The sequence below is a fragment of the Procambarus clarkii genome, chromosome 17 (genome assembly GCF_040958095.1).
Source record: "Procambarus clarkii isolate CNS0578487 chromosome 17, FALCON_Pclarkii_2.0, whole genome shotgun sequence".
NCBI classification, from domain to species: Eukaryota; Metazoa; Arthropoda; class Malacostraca; order Decapoda; family Cambaridae; genus Procambarus; species Procambarus clarkii.
The window spans coordinates 5810009-5824049 of NC_091166.1; the positions used below are offsets into that span (position 1 = coordinate 5810009).

At 36.4% G+C, this 14041-nt stretch overlaps 1 long non-coding RNA gene across 1 annotated transcript; it reads right to left on the reverse strand.

Annotated features, from left to right (window-relative positions):
• Positions 1–976: 976 nt before the first annotated feature.
• LOC138365492 (uncharacterized) lies at positions 977–10144 on the reverse strand. The gene is made up of 4 exons (XR_011228845.1): positions 9606–10144; positions 4847–5006; positions 4049–4155; positions 977–1732 (listed from the first exon to the last, which is right to left on the reverse strand). It is a non-coding gene; the product is annotated as an uncharacterized lncRNA (long non-coding RNA).
• Between the last annotated feature and the right edge of the window lie 3897 nt (positions 10145–14041).

Consider the following 14041-nt stretch of genomic DNA (forward strand, 5'->3'; position numbering starts at 1 on the left):
GACATATCTGAGAAAGAAATGGACATCCTATATATGTATGTGTAAATTACAAATAAATAGGGTACAAAAAGATAATTAAAATATTATATTTATTTAATTAAGAATGAGTAATACAACAAAATATATGTAATAGCTCGAAATATATAGACTATATCTATAACAATATAAAAGTAAAAATTTAAAAATCTATATATGCAATATGTGAACACAATAGATTTTGTGATCAAGCAGCCTGTGATTCATGTCATGCTGAGATCAGTCTGACGTAATAAGCAGTTATTGTTACTTAAAACTAAAACAAGTAAAATTTTCCGAGTATACATATAACACTATAGTTTTTCTATGACTAATAATAAAAATCTATTAATCAAAAGTTTAGGACTAATTAACTAAAAATAAAAATCTACAAGTGAATGTAAACACAGTCAAGTATAATATTCATGTAGAAAGAGAAAGAAAAAGAGAGAGAAGGAAAGAAAGAGAAAGAAAGAAAGGGAGAAAGAGAAAGAAAAGAAAAAACAGTCATGTATAATATTCATATTAGCACCATGCAATATAACTTAGATTAAGTAAAAAATCTCAGACATTTTTAAATCAAATGAAATATGAGAGCCAGAGAGAGAGACCCAGAGCCAGAGAGAGAGAGCGAGAGCCAGAGAGAGAGAGAGCATGAGCCAGAGAGAGAGTCAGAGAGAGAGAGCCAGAGAGTGAGAGAGAGAGAGCCAGAGTGAGAGAGAGAGAGAGCCAGAGTGAGAGAGCCAGAGAGAGAGAGAGCCAGAGAGAGAGAGAGAGAGAGAGCCAGAGAGAGAGCCAGAGAGAGAGAGAGAGAGAGAGAGAGAGAGCCAGAGAGCGAAAGAGCCAGAGAGAGCGAGAGAGCCAGAGAGAGAGAGAGAGAGAGAGAGAGAGAGAGAGAGACAGAGCCAGAGAGAGAGAGCCAGAGCGAGAGAGCCAGAGAGAGAGAGAGAGAGCCAGAAAGAGAGAGAGAGAGCCAGAAAGAAAGAGCCAGAGCCAGAGAGAGAGAGAGAGCCAGAGAGAGCGAGCCAGAGAGAGAGAGCCAGAGAGAGAGAGAGAGCCAGAGAGAGCGAGAGAGAGCAAGAGAGCCAGAGAGAGAGAGCGAGAGAGCAAGAGAGCCAGAGAGAGCGAGAGAGAGAGAGCGAGAGAGAGAGAGCCAGAGAGAGAGAGCCAGAGAGAGAGAGAGAGAGCAAGAGAGCCAGAGAGAGAGAGCGAGAGAGAGCGAGAGAGAGAGAGAGAGAGAGAGAGACAGACAGAGACAGAAAGACACACACACAACAAAAGAGGAGACAGAACAAAATTAAGGCAAGGATAGAGAAGACAGAACAGAAACAACAGAGAGAGGAGTGAAATGAGAAATCATTGAAGAGAAGGGGAAGAGAAACACAAGATAAGAAAAAGATACAAGAAAAATATACAAGATAAAAATGACATAAATGAATACCACAAATATAAAAAGTAAAGGAAGAGAGAAGCTAGAAGAGACAGGAAACGAGAGGTGTTAGAAGAGAGGAGGAAAGGAGAGATTAAAAGACAAGAAAAACAGGAGAGAAACGTAAAAGAAATAAAAAAAAAGGGTCATTTGTGAGGAGAGAAAATAGAGAGACCAGAGAAGACCATATATCAAGAGTGTGAGGATAAAGACTTATATATTTTCTTAGTAGACATCCTCTGGCTCTTGTTGCCCCTCTTGTATACGAATTGTACTTGCAAGTTTTCCCTGAAAAGATATTAACAAAATTAATATTTAATTATTTATTTATATAAATTACACACACAAACTTTATATATATATATATATATATATATATATATATATATATATATATATATATATATATATATATGTATATATATATAGAGAGAGAGAGACCAGAGACCAATTATATATATATATATATATATATATATATATAATTTCGTAAACCTCACCCTGTAAACATTCATGTTTCTACATGTTAAACAAGCTACGAGGATGAGGGAAGGGGATGTTCCCTCCATGCTGGATATTATATTTACCAGGAAAGAGAAAGATATATTTATCATTCAGTACCTCCCTCCTTTGGTACCTCCCTTTTCCTCCTTTCAGTACCTCCCTCCTTTTACCCAAGTGACATGGTCACTTGGGTAAAAGTGACCATGTCTTTTTGGGAATAAAGTATGCAATGCATTATAATCTGGAAGAAAATGAGCTTGAAGCAGTTGAAAAACCTGACTTGTGGAGAGGTCATTATGGGGAACTCAGATATTTCCTTAAGGAATTTGACAAACACTTGCTGTTAGGACATGAAGTAAATGAGATGTATGTCAAGTTTTGTGAAATATATGATAATGGCACAACAAAATTTATACTAAAGCAGAGATGCAGAACTAGGAAAAGGGGAAAAATTGCCCAAACATACAAGCAATACAAAGATGCGAGAAACAACAATAGCAGTAAGGAGAGGGGCAGAAAGACTGACTTTCGGTCATATTCAACAACACAAATATACATACACACACACACACATTATTGGAAAAAATTGGAATTGGAATATTGGAAAAAATAATTAAAACTAAATGGGTAGAACACCTGGAGAGAAATGATATAATTTCAGACAGACAGTATGGTTTTCGATTTGGAAGATCCTGTGTATCGAATTTACTCAGTTTCTATGATCGAGCAACAGATATTACAGGAAAGAGATGGTTGGGTTGACTGCATCTATTTGGACCTAAAAAAGGCATTCGACAGTTCCACATAGAGAGGTTGTTCTGGAAACTGGAAAATATTGGAGGGGTGACAGGTAAGCTTCTAATATGGATGAAAAATTTTCTGACATAGAAAAATGAGGGCAGTAATCAGAGGCAATGTATCGGACTGGAGAAATGTCACAAGTGGAGTACCACAGGGTTCAGTTCTTGCACCAGTGATGTTTATTGTCTACATAAATGATCTACCAGTTGGTATACAGAATTACATGAACATGTTTGCTGATGATGCTAAGATAATAGGAAGGATAAGAAATTTAGATGATTGTCATGCCCTTCAAGAAAACCTGGATAAAATAAGTATATGGAGCACCACTTGGCAAATGGAATTTAATGTTAATAAATGCCATGTTATGGAATGTGGAACAGGAGAACATAGACCCCACACAACCTATACATTATGTGAGAAATCTTTAAAGAATTCTGATAAAGAAAGAGATCTAGGGGTGGTTCTAGATAGAAAACTATCACCTGAGGACCACATAAAGAATATTGTGCGAGGAGCCTATGCTACGCTTTCTAACTTTAGAATTGCGTTTAAATACATGGATGGTGATATACTAAAGAAATTGTTCATGACTTTTGTTACGCCAAAGCTAGAATATGCAGCTGTTGTGTGGTGCCCAACAACAGAAGTTGGCCCATATCTTAAGAAGCACATCAACAAACTGGAAAAGGTGCAAAGACATGCTACTAAGTGGCTCCCAGAACTGAAGGGCAAGAGCTACGAGGAGACGTTAGAGGCATTAAATATGCCAAAACTAAAAGACAGAAGAGGTGATATGATCACTACATACAAAATAGTAACAGGAATTGATAAAACCGACAGGGAAGATTTCCTGAGACCTGGAACTTCAAGAACAGGAGGTCATAGATTGAAACTAGCTTAACACAGATGCTAAAGAAATATAAGAAAATTCACTTTCGCAAATAGAGTGGTAGACGGTTGGAACAAGTTAGGTGAGAAGGTGGTGGAGGCCAAGACTGTCAGTAGTTTCAAAGCGTTATATGACAAAGAGTGCTGGGAAGACGGTCTCATCCTTTAACTACACTTAGGTAATTACACACACACACACACACATACATATTATATATATATATATATATATATATATATATATATATATATATATATATATATATATATATATATATATATATATATATATATATATATATATATATATATATATATATATATATATATATATATATATATATATATATATATATATATATATATCGGACAATTAGTAAAAAAAAAAAAAAATTTAAATTATTTTACCTTGTACCTAGATCCACCAGGCCTGTTTGGTGCCTGTTTCAGTACTTCAGACATCTGGAAGGTCACATCCTCCTCCTCAACTTGTGGATGTGTGTTGATAGATGATTCTGTAAAATTAAGTTATTTATATAATAATAAATTCAGTATAACAATAATATTCTGTAAAATTAAAAGTAATTTATACATCAATCAGATAAAACTCTCCAGAGATGGTGATACACAACATATAAAGGACAAGTTTCAGAACAAAATATGCATTTAGGAATAAGGTTTTGTACATGTAGGTAGCACATGAGAAAATAAGTGGAAGGTGATCAAGTTTATATTAACATGTTAATGACTTTGTTAAGGCTTTGCAAGAATGAAAAAATATTAATAATATAATATCACCTACCAATTAATTGTACATCATTTATAAGTCAATTATTTGCATTATTATTATTCAATACTAATGATATAAAAATGCATTTTGTAATCTACTATTTATGCAAGTATTAAGCACAGGATCATGAAATAAACTGCAAAATACTGTAATGGATAAACCAATTAAGTTTACATTTTCCTATAGCTAAGTCAGTCAGTTCTATTAGCAGCAGAGAACAATTATGCCCAACCTCTATTAAATGAAACAATCTTAAGAGCAAGTGATAGAAATATAATCATTTATGCTTGGGATTATGGAATGGTTCCAAATATGAAAAATATTAAGTTTTTTGGTTAAAATTTTTTAACTTAAAATTTACATTTTTAAGTGAATTTTAAACTTTAAAAAAATTATTTAATTTTTTGGTTACTTACTTAAAATAACATTATATAGTTCTTGTTTTTGTAGAAATGCCAATTTCTTCTTTTGCCCTTCCAGACTGTATAGTGACCACAGGCCGTTTGTTCATATCTTCATTATTCTTCGAACTGTGGTTGCACAATCAGACCCACGTACACTGGTTAAAAGCATCACCTAAAAGCAACAACAAAAATGTAGTACACTGACGAATTTTGAATATATATATATATATATATATATATATATATATATATATATATATATATATATATATATATATATATATATATATATATATATATATATATATATATATTAGTTGATTTTATACCCGCATTAGGTCAGGTGATAATACAATGAAGGTGAAAACATGGGGGGATACATAAGGGATAAACATAGGGGCTGCAGAAGGCTTATTGGCCCATACGAGGCATCTCCTATCTAAACACAAAGATTAATCCAGTGTAATTGGCCTGTTATGTTGTAACATAACATATATATATATATATATATATATATATATATATATATATATATATATATATATATATATATATATATATATATATATATATATATATGTGTATATATATATATATATATATGTATGCCATATACATATATATGCTATGTTGTATGCTACAACTTGGCTGATAATAAAGCCATTCACAACTGCAGGCCTAATAAAAAAAGGAGGTGGCATAGCAATATCTTACAAAGATACCTTCATCTGCAATAGTCTCATTAGTAATAGAGACGACTATTGTGAATATACCTTTGCCAAGTTCTCCAGTAAATCCCTTAAATCCTCCTTGACTATAAGTGCCATCTATAGATTTCCCAATACCGACATAGCTTCATTCTCAGATAACGTAAGGAATCTTATCATAAATAACAATCTCAACAAAAATCAAACCAACTTAGTGGTTTGTAATGGTGAACAAAACATGCAGATACTTATATATAACCTGTGAATAGAGTGTAATAACACCAAAACTATTTGTTTATTGTTTTATGACCATAATAATTGAATCACTAATATGATTCACTAATATATAATCCTAATAATAATCACTAATATATAATCCATTGAGCATGCTGCATCTCTTTCAGTCTCTTTGCAATTTGAACAAGAGGGTTTTTAATTGATCGAACCATATTCTTAAAGTAAAGTAAATGAGATGTATTCCATATTTTGCAAAATATACGATGAAGGCACACAAACATTCATACCAAAACTGAAGGGCAGGATTTATGAGGAGACATTAGAGGCATTAAATATTCCAAACTAGAAGACAGAAGGAAAAGAGGAGATATGATCACTACGTACAAAACAGTAACAGGAATTGATAAACTTGATAGGGAAGATTTCCCGAGACCTGGAATTTCAAGAACAAGAGGTTATAGATTTAAACGAACTAAACAAAGATGCCGAAGAAATGTAAGACAATTCACTTTTGCAAACAGAATGGTAAACGGTTGGAACATGTTAGGTGAGAAGGTGGTGGAGGCCAAATCCGTCAAAAGTTTCAAAGCATTATATGACAAAGAGTGCTGGGAAAATGGGACACCACGAGTGTAGCTCTCCATCCATCTGATTGATAACCCAAATGAATTTTTCATGGATATGATACCAACATCAAATCATAAATCAGATGTGATCCTATCCCCACTGGATTTTGAAGAAGCCATAGACAGTATGCCTATGCACTCTGCACCAGGCCCTGACTCTTGGAACTCTATATTCATCAAGAACTGTAAAAAACGTTATCGCAGGCCCTTCACATTCTTTGGAGACAAAGCCAAGATACTGGCATTGTCCCTGACATACTAAAAACAGCAGAGATAGCACCGCCCCATAAAGGAGGAAATAAGGCAGAGGCAAAAAACTACAGACCGATAGCACTAACATCGCACATCATAAAAATCTTTGAGAGAATGCTAAGAAGTAAGATCACAAAATACATGGAATCACAGCATCTCCATAACCCCAGACAACATGGTTTCAGAACAGGGCGCTCTTGCCTATCACAGTTGCTGGACCACTCTGACATGGCACTAGATGCCATGGAAGACAAACAAAACGCTTTGACAAAAAAAAGCCTTTGACATATGTGACCATTGTGTTATTGCACATAAAATGCGTTCAAAAGGAATTACCGGAAAAATAGGCAGATGGATATACAACTTCCTGACTAATAGAACCCAATGTGTAGTAGTCAACAAAATAAAATCTGGACCATCAACCGTAAAGAGCTCAGTCCCCAAGCGTACTGTGCTTGCTCCAATACTTTTTCTCATCCTCATATCGGACATAGACAAGGACACAACCTATAGTACTTGATCATCCTTTGCAGATGACACTAGAATCTTCACGAGAGTAGGCAACATAGAGGACACGGCAAACCTCCAATCAGATGTAAATCAGGTCTTTCTATGGGCTACAGAAAATAACATGGTGATTAACGAACATAAGTTTCAGCTCATGCGCTACGGAAAAAATAAAAAATATAAAAACGGAAACCACTTACAAAACTCAGTCAAATCATAACATTGAACGGAAAAGCAACGTAAAGGATTTGGGTGTACTGATGTCAGAAGGCCTTACATTTAAAGAACACAATAAAGTAGCCGTCACAACTGCAAGAAAAATGACAGGATAGATAACAAGAACTTTTCACACTAGAGATGCTATACCGATGATGATAGTTTTCAAGACGCTAGTGCTCTCTAGAGTGGAATACTGCTGCATAATGAAAGCCCCTTTCAAAGCTGGAGAAATTACTGACCTATACTTATGCATTTATCTTCGGTTTAACACAACAGGCACCAGACACACGCTAGGCATCATACACACTAGGATAAAACAAACATTAGGCTGGAAGTCAGAAAAGAATTCAAAGAATTTTACTGGAAAGGCTTGCTGTTAGGAAAGGAAGTAATTGAGATGAATTAATGCACAGTATGTCAATTTTGTGAAATATATGATAAAGGAACAAAAACATTTATACCAAAACAAAGATGCAGAACTAGGAAACAGGATTTGTTCAACTGAAATTTCAAGACGGACAGAGACCAAAAGACACAAAAATGGAATCAATATACGAAGAGGCCAAACCCCCAAACATACCAGTAATACAAAGAGAAACAACTACACGGCAGTGAGGAGAGAGGCAGAAAGAAATTTTGAAAAAAAGGAACAAACAAATGTAAAGTAGAACAAATCATATTCTATAAATACAGCAACAACCAATTGCAGGTAAAGGATAATATTCAGAGCTTTTAAATGCATGGATGGCGAAATACTCAAGAAATTGTTCACGACTTTTGTTAGACCAAAGTTGGAATATGCAGCGGTTGTATGGTGCCCATATCTTAAGAAGCACATAAACAAACTGGAAAAGGTGCAAAGACATGCTACTAAGTGGCTCCCAGAACTGAAGGACAAGAACTATGAGGAGAGGTTAGAGGCATTAAATATACCAAATATACTACACAAATATATATACTACACATGCACAATAAACTACCCTACACAGGCTGAGTATGGTGTGTACAATAAATTATTAGCTAAAAGATAAGACTGAGTTTGTATAAATGGGGGTTAAGTCAGAGTGGGAAAATGTAAGTGGAGTGCCTAAAAACCCTGTCCTGGGACCTCTGTAATTCATAATATATACAAATAATTTAGACTCAGGTTTGATCAGCAATATTTGAAAATTTCCAGACGATACAAAAGGGATTTTTTTCTGGATTCAGGATTATTTTTTTATGGCTGAAAACAGGTTTTCAGCAATAAATGAAATACAGTATTGCTGGAACAACCGTCGACATCTTCAAGAGAAAACCTGAACATCTTCAAGAAGTGAAGATGACCTTGAGAAGAAGTATAGGTTGGGAGAAGTATAGGTTAGGAATTGTCTCCAAAGAATTCTCAAAGAATTACTCGTTATTGCTATCCAAGATAATTAGACGAGCCAAAGCTAAATACTACGAAGATAAATTTACCCAAATAAAGAGTACCTTACCTAAAAATATGTATGTACCTTACGTAAATAAACATTTGATTTTGAAGTGCCGGACAAACAAGGCTGTGGTGGATATGTGGGCCTGAGGGGCCTGTCCAAGCAACAGCCTGTTGGATCAAGCTCTCACATGTCAAGCCTGGCCTTGGAAGGGCTTGGTGAGTAGAACAACTACCAGAACCCTATAATGCATGTATCAAGGTGTCCAGGCAGTGAGCACCACATAATGCAGTGCAGTCCTGTAAGAATAAGCACAGTAAGTATGGGCATGGAGGGGGTGCAGCAGTGGCTTGTGAAGGGCTGGAGAGTAAATGGACATGCCCAGGGGTAAAAAGCATTAGGGTAACAGAACATAGCCCATAAAAATAGTAATGACAATGAATGAATAATTATATGAATGCAATAATACTTCATATCTCAATAGGAAAACTAAGCAGGGTGCAAGACAAGGTACTGGTGGTGATAGTGGTTGGTACAAGTCCTCACATCCCCACAGACACCAGTAACAGCCCTCACCTCCCAACACAGTACCCTTGTAGCGAGTTAATCTTATACTCGCTTCATTATCTTATAGCATAACTAATTAACACTAATTACAGAAGCTACACAGGTGATACTTTGGTGTGAGTTGAGCGCACTGAGCGTCGGTATCGGTACACCCTTGTTCCTTAACAACCCTTTGGACCTTTATTACAGAAAAATAGAATCAATTAATTTAATAAAATATAAAATATAAGTGCTTACTTACGATAATACTATCGGTGGAACACAAAATCTTCTTCTTCTTGATAGTAGGTGCAGTTTGCATGAAGGGTTAGTCCTCGCCATGACTGAACTGACGACAAAATGGCCGATGTGTTGATATGGCGTCAGTTGACGCTGTGACGTCACAGGTGAGGGACGCTTTGCGCATTACTCCCTCGTACTTAAAAAGTACTACAGGTACTTTTTGGTTTTATTTTTGAATATGGCAGAAGTTGGACAGCTTTTCAAATCATTATAAGGGAGTGAGTTCCATAAACTAGGTCCCTTTATTTACATAGAGTGTTTACATAGATTAAGTTTGACTCTGGGGATATCAAAGAGATATTTATGTCTGGTGGGGACGTGGCCATGTGTTCTATTACATCTGTCCAGGAAGAGTTTCAGAACAGGGTTTGCAGTTAGAAAAAGGGCTTTATAAACGTAATTTACACAGGAGAATGTATGGAGTGAATTTGTTTAGCATGTTTAAGGATTTGAACAAGGGAGCTGTGTGTTGTCTGAAGGTAGAGTTAGTTATTGTCCTGATAGCAGATTTTTACTGGATGATGATGGGCTTGAGGTAGTTTGCAGAGGTTGAACCCCAAGCACAAACGCCATAAGAATGATAGGGATAGATAAGTGCATAATAGAGTGAGAGGAGAGCAGAGTAGGGTACATAATATCTGATCTTAAACAGTATACCAACTGTTTTAGAAACCTTTTTAGTTATGTGTTGTATATGGGTGCGGAAGTTGAGTCTCTTGTCTAAGTATAGGCTAAGAAACTTTCCATCATTTTTATTGCTAATGTTTACATTATCTATCTGAAGCTGAATTGCATTTGTTGATTTGTTTCCAAATAAGATATAGTAGGTCTTTTCTATGTTTTGTGTGAGGTTTGTTGGTTGACATCCACAAGTAGACTTTTTTTAATTAATTGTTTACAACATTATTTAACAGGAGTGGGTTGGGGTCAGAGTAGATGAGTAGTATCATCAGCCAACAATATAGGTTTAAGTATGTTAGAGACATTAGGGAGATCATTGATGTATATAAGAAACAGGAGGGTCCTAGGATGCTGCTCTGTGGCACCTTTACGGTAATTAAGTGGTAGAGTGGGAGAGGTTATATCATTGATGGCTTCATATTGGTGTCTGTTACTAAGATAGGATCGGATATAGTTTAGGGCAAGGCCACGGATTCCATAATGGTGGAATTTAAGTAAGAGGTAGTTATGGTTAACAGTATCAAAGGCCTTTCTCAGGCCGATGAAGAGTTCAATTGGAAACTCACTTTTGTCAAGGGCTGAGAAGATTAAGTCAAGCAGACTAACAATAGCATCATTGGTACTCTTTTGGGAGCGGAAGCCAAACTGACAGGGACTTAGTATATTGAATTTTACAAGATTGGAGTAGAGCTGTTTGTAAAAAAAAAAAAATAATTTTGATAATATAGGTAGATTCGATATGGGTCTGTAATTATTTATGTCTGCCGTGTTACCTCCTTTATGAACTGGCGTTACTCTTGCTTTTTTAAGGATATCAGGGAAGGTATGACACTCTAGGGATTTGTTGAACAGCAGTGCTATGGATGGTGCAAGGGCATGGGAGGCACGCCTGTGTACCATCGATGGTATTTCACTAATGTTCCCAGCTTTGGTTTTTAGCGAGTGAATGATGGACACAACATCTGTAGGGCTGACCGGAGAGAGGAGAAGAGAGTTTGGATAGCTGCGTGAAAGATATGTGGTAACATATGTCTGAGTCTCTGGGATTTTTCGGGCAAGGTGAGCACCAAACGATGAAAAGAAGCTATTAAATTCAGTTGCTGTTTCAAGATCTGTTGCAGGTGTATAACCATCCTTGGAGATTTTTATCTTATTATGTAAATGTTGTTTAGCTCCTAGGATGGTAGAGATGGCTCTCCATGTGCTTTTTATGTTGCCTTTTGCTTCTTTGAATCTATTCTCGTAATAGGAACGCTTTGCTCTTATTATACTGGTAAGCACTGATGCATACCTCTTAACTACTTCTTTTCCAACTAGGCCAATCCTAAGTTTTTTTTCATATTCATGTTTCTTGTCGATTGCTTTAAGTATGCCATTAGTGAGCCAGGGATTATTTAACCTTTTTGCCAGTTACTTGCTTGGTGAGGAGAGGACAATAAGTATTGTAAAGGCTTTAAATTTTGGAAAGAGGCTAGTTAACGAATTATTATCCTGTGTATTGATAAATTTAGATTTCCAGTTTACATTGTGGAGGGCATTTGTGAGATTGCCTATTGCCGCTTCACATTGTAACCTAAAGGTAATTTTCTTGTTACCTGGTGGTGTTATGGCCATGTTCGCTACAAGGAAGGTAGGATAGTGGTCAGTTGTTCTGTCAGTGATTATACTTGATGTAAGAGGAGCTGTTATGTTGGTCCATCAGTGATCCAGGGTAGTCGCAGATGTTTGAGTGACTCGGGTGGGCCTGGTGATTGCGGGGATGAGCATACAGGAATTCATGCTGTTGAGGAAACAGTCTACTTGAGGGTTATTTTGTAGCCCTAGGTCAATATTGAAATCACCTCTGAGAACTATGTGATTTTTGTTGAGATTATTGTTTATGATAAGGTTCCTCAAGTTGTTATTGTATTTGTGTCTAGCTTCAGACACAAGCATGTTACAGTTATGTCTTAAAGAGTTGAGAGCAATTAAGGATGATAAAGAGTCACTTACAACTAATGTATCAAGTTTGGATACTTGTACACATTTCAGTGCAAGGAGCAAGGCAAATAGTTCAGTCTGAAGGGTAGAGGCCCAGTTGTTTATACGGACTCCCCACTCAAAATATAAGTCATATCCTATTGCCAGGACAACTGCACTTCCAGCTGCACCCGTTGGGCGCTGTAGGAAACCTTCAGTGTATATGATTTGAGAGAGAGAATGCTCTGTGGACAGAGCATCAATATGGCTTAAGACGTTGAGCTTTGCCTCAAGACAAAGCTGGGACTGATCTCTAATTTGCTCCTTTGATGGAAAGGGAGGGATTAAAATTGAAAAGGGTGTAATTTCCTACAGTGCAGGAAAGTGCTATTGTTGTCTCTCTTGGTACAAATTATAAATCTGATACTTTCTGAGTTCAGTTCCAATTTTATTTATCTATTTGAAACAATGTTTACATTCAATAAAGAAATTCTGGAGGGCTTCTGTGCAACGGTTAGGATGAGCTAGCCTAAGCATTTTTATACCAATTTGACAGTTATTTTCAGTAACACGATAAACAACGCTCGGAATATTAAGTTCCTTTCTCATATTAAGTATCTTTGTGGTACGAAGGCACCCAAGGATTATCCTCAAGGCTTCGTTCTGCAATTTTTCAAGCCCTCCAAGCTTTCTTTCAGGATGCCTTAAAGTTAGTTTAGTTCATTTATTATGCACCCCATACCCATCTTGTGGGCGGTAGTGGAAAGGGTTGCAGAGGCACATAATGGGCTCAGGGACTGAACCCAACAATTCATTTAGCTAAGCAAGTTACAATCTTGATGAGCTAGTTACAAAATTCAGTATAAGTCGTCACATCAACAATAGGTTCGAGATCGATCACAAGTACAGTTTCTAAATTAAGCAACTGACATATGTGGAGAGCTAGTGTCACAATTGATATGTTTGTCCTGCACACCGCTCCCCATCCAGTGGGCAGCGGTGGATAGGTTACAATCACTTAGTTACTACTTACAGTTAGCAAACTGGGGATATTTGGCTAAAATTTCTGGTACCAGATCATTTTGAATGAAATATTGACACATCGTTGGTACATTGGTTATAGAATTGTCTCTGAATTCACTATCACATAGTGACGAAGGGGTGTGCAAATAATTTTGTTGACAGTTAACATTTGGTCAGGTCTACATCGGCAGATAATGAGAATTCCCAGAAATACTTGTAACCGAGTCTAAGCCGAGCAGTAGTAACATCTAGAAGTCTGCTGATTTTATTGGATGAACTATAGATGTGTGGCTCCTTTTGCATAATAGTATTGAACGAAAGTTAATCTCCCCAAACACTTTCGCGTTTTGGGCAAGTTACCCCTCCACTCTCTCCATTTTTGTTTGGACATTCCCTGGTAGTGTGCGGAAATACTGAAAAGTGTATACTCTTTTCAACTTTGTCACCTTAATTCTCGTCCTATGTCTTTCATTTTGGTATCAATGCGTTCGCAATAGAATTCCCAACAGAACTATGTGCATATAATGTCAAAGACAGCAGCGCGCTCCACCCGCCGACAAGATGAATGTAGGCCAAGGGTACCAGAAAAAGAAAGCTGAGCCACCCTCAGGCAACTCTCATTACATTAGAGAGTGTGATAATACTGAAAAGTGTATACCCTTTTCAACTTTGTTACCTCAATTCTCATCCTAGTTTTTTCAATTTGGCATCAATGTGTTCGCAATAGAATTC